At 46.2% G+C, this 7864-nt stretch overlaps 1 pseudogene; it reads left to right on the top strand.

Annotated features, from left to right (window-relative positions):
* The first annotated feature begins 905 nt into the window (after positions 1-905).
* LOC120996736 lies at positions 906-1083 on the top strand (annotated as a pseudogene).
* Positions 1084-7864: the final 6781 nt, after the last annotated feature.

Here is a 7864-nt window from a genome sequence, read left to right as displayed (position 1 = left end):
CGAACATAAAATTTTCCGTTCGCGAATGGCGAATGCAAATTTTCGCAAATATTCGCGAACGGGCGAACCGCCATAGACTTCAATTTTAAAACCCACAGGGACTCTTTCTGGCCACAATAGTGATGGAAAAGTTGTTTCAAGGGGACTAACACCTGGACTGTGGCATGCCGGAGGGGGATCCATGGCAAAACTCCCATGGAAAATTACCTAGTTGACGCAGAGTCAGGTTTTAATCCATAAAGGGCATAAACCACCTAACATTCCTAAATTGTTTGGAATAGCGTGCTTTAAAACATCAGGTATGATGTTGTATCGATCAGGTAGTGTAAGGGTTACGCCCACTTCACAGTGACAGACCAAACTCCCTGTTTAACGCACCGCAAACAACCGCAAACAGTCCATTTGCACAACCGCAAACTCCCCATTTGCACAAGGTTGGATACCAAGCTAGCCATGTCCCGTTCCTTGTCCTCACTGACGTCATTGAAGGTCTCTTCCTCCACCCAGCCACGTACAACACCAAGGGTCCCCGAAAGGTGACAACAAGCCCCCTGGGACGCCTGCTGTGGTTGGTCTTCCACCTCCTCAAAGCCACCTTCCTCCTCTGACTCCTCTTCTTCAGACTCCTCTCTCTGCGTTGCCGCAGGTCCAGCAATCGACGACGACAAGGCTGCTTCTGGTGGTGATGGTGACCACAACTCTTCCTCTTCATGCTCATCTACGGCCTGATCCAGCACTCTTCGCAGGGTACGCTCCAGACAAAACGCATATGGGATGAGGTCGATGATGTTGCCTTGGGTTTGACTGACCAGGTTTGTCACCTCCGCAAAAGGACGCATGAGCCTACAGCCATTGTGCATGAGCGTTCAGTAACACGCCCAAAAAATACCCAGCTCCGCAGGCTGTCCTCTTTTTTTTAAATTAAAAAAAATCTGTTCTTAACAGTTTAATCTCTGTTTTGTCCCCTATCAGGGGCCAGTGTATGGAATAGATTTTAGGAACCGGGAGATGGAAAAAGATGCTTGGTCGGTCCTCTTACTTCCAATTTGGGGCACTGCGCGTACGCCTTGCAGTGTACTGTGCCACCAGATATGAGTGGTGTGTTTAAGTAGTACTATTCCTATCAGTTTAATCCCTGTTACGTCCCCTATAAGGGGACGTGTATGGAATAGATTTTAGGAACCGGGAGATGGAAAAAGATGCTTGGTCGGTCCTCTTACTTCCAATTTGGGGCACTGCGCGTGCGCCGTGTAATGTACTGTGCAATCCCAATATGAGTGGTGTGTTTAAGTAGTACTATTCCTAGCAGTTTAATCCCTGTTACGTCCCCTATCAGGGGACGTGTATGAAATAGATTTTAGGAACCGGGAGATGGAAAAAGATGCTTGATTAGTCCTCCTACTTCCAATTTGGGGCACTGCGCGTGCGCCGTGCAATGTACTGTGCCACCAGATATGAGTGGTGTGTTAAGTAGTACTATTCCTATCAGTTTAATCCCTGTTACGTCCCCTATTATTATTATTGTTATTATTATTATTATAATTAGGTGTGTTAAGTAGTACTATTCCTATCAGTTTAATCCCTGTTACGTCCCCTATCAGGGGCCGGTGTATGAAATAGATTTTAGGAACCGGGAGATGGAAAAAGATGCTTGGTTGGTCCTCCTACTTCCAATTTGGGGCACTGCGCGTGCGCCGTGCAATGTACTGTGCCACCAGATATGAGTGGTGTGTTAAGTAGTACTATTCCTATCAGTTTAATCCCTGTTACGTCCCCTATTATTATTATTATTATTATTATTATTATTATAATTAGTTGTGTTAAGTAGTACTATTCCTATCAGTTTAATCCCTGTTACGTCCCCTATCAGGGGCCGGTGTATGGAATAGATTTTAGGAACCGGAAGATGGAAAAAGATGCTTGGTTGGTCGTCCTACTTCCAATTTGGGGCACTGCGCGTGCGCCGTGCAATGTACTGTGCCACCAGATATGAGTGGTGTGTTAAGTAGTACTATTCCTATCAGTTTGATCCCTGTTACGTCCCCTATCAGGGGACGTGTATGGAATAGATTTTAGACAACCGCAAAGAGTTGTCAATAGTTGACACACTCATGACATAAATTTTTCTCCTCTATGTGTCAATCTTGGTGTAGTGATGACTGTGCTCGTGCGCACGTTTGGGAGATTGCAGGCGATGGGGGTTTTTCAAAGTCTATGGTCGTGCTGACTGAGGTAGTTCAGTGACAGTTAAGTGACCCAGAAAACAATGATTCTGCAGTGTGGGCCCATTGTTGGCCTAGTAGGCTTTAATGATCACCTTAGATGATCACAAAGAAAATTAATGTTTTTTCTATGCAAAATTATCCAGTCGATCGCTTTTGGTCTGTTCACAATGAAGCAACGACCTTATCATCGGGGTGTGCCAACATTGCCATTGCCAACACACTCATAGAGGTGGTCGCTTCATTGTGATACGCAAGCCCCTTCACCACAACGATCACGAAGGGGAATTGACACATGTATGTGCCTTTTTTTTGTTTTGTTTTTGCAGCCACAGTGCAGCACCAGAGGCCAGAAAAATTTAGGCATGTACACATGCCTGAAAAACTAGGTATTGTTGCAGCCACTGCTATAGCAGCGGACAGAAAAATTGATGTTTTCCAGGCAGAAAGTGCACTAAAACATTTTAGCTTGAACCCTAGTTGGTGGCAGATAAGTCACGCAAGTCATCCAGCATGCAGAGATAAAATACAGCAGCGTGTGGACCATTTTTAGCCCAAGGCAGCTCATCTCATCACCAGGCCTTTATTAGTCAAATGTATCGCCCACTGTCAGTACCTTCGGGATCCATGCCTCATTCATCTTAATAAAGGTGAGGTAATCTAGACTTTTTTGACCTAGGCAACTTCTCTTCTTAGTGACAATACCTCCTGCTGCACTGAAGGTCCTTTCTGACAGGACACTTGAAGCGGGGCAAGCCAGAAGTTCTATCGCAAATTGTGATAGCTCAGGCCACAGGTCAAGCCTGCACACCCAGTAGTCAAGGGGTTCATCGCTCCTCAGAGTGTCGATATCTGCAGTTAAGGCGAGGTAGTCTGCTACCTGACGGTCGAGTCATTCTCTGAGGGTCGACCCCGAAGGGCTGTGGCGATGCGTAGGACTTAAAAAGCTCCGCATATCCTCCATTAACATCACGTCTGTAAAGCGTCCTTTCCTTGCCGGCGTGGTCGTGGTAGGAGGATTACTTTCACCTCTTCCCCTGTTTGATTCCCGTTGTGCTGTGACATCACCCTTATACGCTGTGTAAAGCATGCTTTTTAATTTATTTTGGAACTGCTGCATCCTTTCCGACTTGCGGTAATTCGGTAACATTTCAGGCACTTTCTGCTTATACTGGGGGTCAAGTAGCGTGGCCACCCAGTACAGGTCGTTCTCCTTCAGCCTTTTTATACGAGGGTCCCTCAACAGGCACGACAGCATGAAAGACCCCATTTGCACAAGGTTGGATGCCGAGCTACTCATGTCCCGTTCCTTGTCCTCAGTGATCTCACTGAAAGTCTGTTCTTCCCCCCAGCCATGAACAACACCACGGGTACCAGATAGGTGACAACGAGCACCCTGGGATGCCTGCTGTGGTTGGTCTTCCTCCTCCTCCTCAAAGCCACATTCCTCCTCTGACTCCTCATCCTCACACTCCTCTTCCAGCGTTGCCGCAGGTCCAGCAAGCGATGCTGATAAGGCTGTTTCTGGTGGTGATGGTGACCACAACTCTTCCTCTTCCTCTTCACGCTCATCTACGGCCTGATCCAGCACTCTTTGCAGGGCACGCTCCAGGAAGAAAACAAATGGGATGATGTCGCTGATGGTGCCTTCGGTGCGACTGACTAGGTTTGTCACCTCCTCAAAAGGACGCATGAGCCTACAGGCATTGCGCATGAGTGTCCAGTAACGTGGCAAAAAAATTCCCAGCTCCGCAGAGGCTGTCCTAGCACCCCGGTCATACAAATACTCGTTGACGGCTTTTTCTTGCTGGAGCAGGCGGTCAAACATTAGGAGTGTTGAATTCCAACGTGTCGGGCTGTCGCAAATCAAGCGCCTCACTGGCATGTTGTTTCGCCGCTGGATATCTGAAAAGTGCGCCATGGCCGTGTAGGAACGCCTGAAATGGCCACACACCTTCCTGGCCTGCTTGAGGACGTCCTGTAAGCCTGGGTACTTATGCACAAAGCGTTCAAATTCAACACATGTGCCATGCACGGCACATGTGTCAACCAACTTGCCCAAATTCAATGCCGCCAACAAATTGCTTCCATTGTCACACACCACTTTGCCGATCTCCAGTTGGTGCGAAGTCAGCCACTGATCCACCTGTGTGTTCAGGGCGGACAGGAGTGCTGGTCCGGTGTGACTCTCTGCTTTCAGGCAAGTCAACCCCAAGACGGCGTGACACTGTCGTATCCGGGATGTGGAATAGCCCCTGGGGGGCTGGGGGGGGGTGCAGTTGATGTGGAGCAAGACGCAGCAGCAGAAGAGGATTCAGCCGAGGAGGTTATGGAAGAGGATGGAGTAGGAGGAGTAGAGGAGGTGGCAGCAGGCGGATGGTTGAGAGGGGGCTAGGAGGACAGCAGTGGTTGATGTGGCTGAAGATGCTGGACCAGGAGGAGGATGGCGGCTTTTAATTTGTGTACTGCTTGTACTCATGTGTTGATCCCATAGACGTTTGTGATTTGAGATAATGTGCCTTCGCAAAGCAGTTGTACCTAGGTGGGTGTTGGACTTCCCACGACTCAGTTTCTTTTGGCACAGGTTGCAAATGGCATCGCTGTTGTCAGAGGCAGACACACAAAAAAAATGCCACACTGATAATCTCTGCAATGACGGCATTCTGGTGGTGGCAACAGCATGCATTGATTGGCGTGCTGTCTGGCTGACGCCGGGTGCCGATGGATGCTGTCTGACTGTGCCACTAGCTCCTTGTGACGACCTCCCCCTGCTTCCAACTCTTCTCCTCCTCCTCTCTGTCTCCCCATCTGAACTTTCCCCCTGTTCTTCTTCTCTTCGAGCGGGCACCCACGTGACATCCACGGACACATCGTCATCATCAACCGCTTCACTTGTATCTGACAACTCAGCAAAGGAAGCAGCAGCGGGTACAACAACATCATCATCACACCGTACGTCCATGTGTGTAATGCTGCCTGACTGAGACATACAGTATCCCTGTTATCTACATCTTCTGGCAATAATGGTTGCGCCTCACTCATTTCTTCCAACTGATGTGTAAATAACTCCTCTGACAGATCAAGTGAAGCAGCTGTGGTGCTAGTGTTGGTGATGGCGGCAGGCGGGCGAGTGGTAACTTGAGAGATGCCCGAAGCTGAGCTGGAGGAGGATGGTGCGTCAAGGTTCCGAGCGGAAGCTGTAGAAGATTGGGTGTCCTGTGTTAGCCAGTCAACTATGTCCTCAGAACTTTTCGAGTTCAGGGTACGTGGCCTCTGAACACTGGGCATTATTCTAGGGCCAAAGGAAATCACAGCACCACGACCACGACGGCCCCTGCGGGGTGGCCTGCCTCTGCCTGTCATTTTTTTTAGATTAGTTTAGTTGTACTATGCGTGCAAGCTACTGTGACACCAGATATGAGTGGCACTGTGCACTGGCAGAAGTTGGCAGAGTAGACGCTGTAGGCCTGACACACACGCTTGCAGACAACTAACTGCTATTCAATCTATTACAGTCAAAATTGTTTTTTTTTTTTTTTTAAATGTAATCTACTGTGACACCAGATATGAGTTACGCTGGTGACACTATGCACTTGCAGGGCACAAAACACACACACACGTGCAGGCAACTGACTGCTATTATTTCACAGTCAAAATTATTTTTTTTTTTTAAATGTAATCTACTTTGACACCAGATATGAGTTACGCTGGTGACACTATGCACTTGCAGGGCACAAAACACACACACACGTGCAGGCAACTGACTGCTATTATTTCACAGTCAAAATGTATATATTTTTTAAAATGTTATCTACTTTGACACCAGATATGAGTTGCGCTGGTGACACTATGCACTTGCAGGGCCTGAAACACACACACGCGTGCAGGCAACTGACTGCTATTATTTCACAGTCCAAATTTATTTTTATTTTTTTATGTAATCTACTTTGACACCAGATATGAGTTGCGCTGGTGACACTATGCACTTGCAGGGCCTGAAACACACACGCGTGCAGGCAACTGACTGCTATTATTTCACTGTCAAAATATATATTTTTTTTAAATGTAATCTACCTTGACACCAGATATGAGTTTCGCTGGTGACACTATGCACTTGCAGGGCCTGAAACACACACACATGTGCAGGCAACTGACTGTTATTATTTCACAGTCAAAATATATATTTTTTTTTTTATGTAATCTACTTTGACACCAGATATGAGTTGTGCTGGTGACACTATGCACTTGCAGGGCCTGAAACACACACGCGTGCAGGCAACTGACTGCTATTATTTCACTGTCAAAATATATATATTTTTTAAATGTAATCTACCTTGACACCAGATATGAGTTTCGCTGGTGACACTATGCACTTGCAGGGCCTGAAACACACACACGCGTGCAGGCAACTGACTGCTATTATTTCACAGTCAAAATATATATATTTTTTTTTAAATGTAATCTACTTTGACACCAGATATGAGTTGCGCTGGTGACACTATGCATTTGCAGGGCCTGAAACACACACGCGTGCAGGCAACTGACTGCTATTATTTCACAGTCAAAATTGTTGTTTTTTTTTTAAATGTAATCTACTTTGACACCAGATATGAGTTGCGCTGGTGACACTATGCACTTGCAGGGCCTGAAACACACACACGTGCAGGCAACTGACTGCTATTATTTCACCGTCAAAATTGTTTTTTTTTTTAAAATGTAATCTACTTTGACACCAGATATGAGTTGCGCTGGTGACACTATGCACTTGCAGGGCCTGAAACACACACACGCGTGCAGGCAACTGACTGCTATTATTTCACAGTCAAAATATAATTTTTTTTTAAAATGTAATCTACCTTGACACCAGATATGAGTTGCGCTGGTGACACTATGCACTTGCAGGGCCTGAAACACACACACACGTGCAGGCAACTGATTGCTATTATTTCACAGTAAAAATGTATTTATTTTTTTAAATGTAATCTACTGTGACACAAGATTTGAGTTGCGCTGGTGACACTATGCACTTGCAGGGCCTGAAACACACACGCGTGCAGGCAACAGACTGCTATTATTTCACAGTCAAAATTATTTTTATTTTTTTATGTAATCTACTTTGACACCAGATATGAGTTGCGCTGGTGACACTATGCACTTGCAGGGCCTGAAACACACACACACGTGCAGGCAACTGACTGCTATTATTTCACAGTCAAATTATTATTATTTTTTTAAATGTAATCTACTTTGACACCAGATATGAGTTGCGCTGGTGACACTGTGCACTTGCAGGGCCTGTAAAAAAAAATGCGTGCAGGCAACTGACTGCTATTATTTTACAGTCAAAATTGTTGTTGTTTTTTTAAATGTAATCTACTGTGACACCAGATATGAGTTGCATTGGTGACACTGTGCACTTGCAGGGCCTGAAACACACACACGCGTGCAGGCAACTGACTGCTATTATATTACAGTCAAAAAAGTTAGTTGTTTTTTTTTATGCAAGCTACTGTGACACCAGATATGAGTGGTGGCACTGGGCAAGTGGGCACAGTATACGCTGTGAGCCTGACACACACGCTGGCAGGCAACTGCAATTAGATTTTTTTAAATGTAATCTACCTTGACACCAGATATGAGTT

Source organism: Bufo bufo, chromosome 3 (genome assembly GCF_905171765.1).
Source record: "Bufo bufo chromosome 3, aBufBuf1.1, whole genome shotgun sequence".
NCBI classification, from domain to species: domain Eukaryota; kingdom Metazoa; phylum Chordata; class Amphibia; order Anura; family Bufonidae; genus Bufo; species Bufo bufo.
The sequence above is the reverse complement of the archived record's forward strand: the minus strand, read 5'-3'. Positions and strand labels throughout refer to the sequence as shown.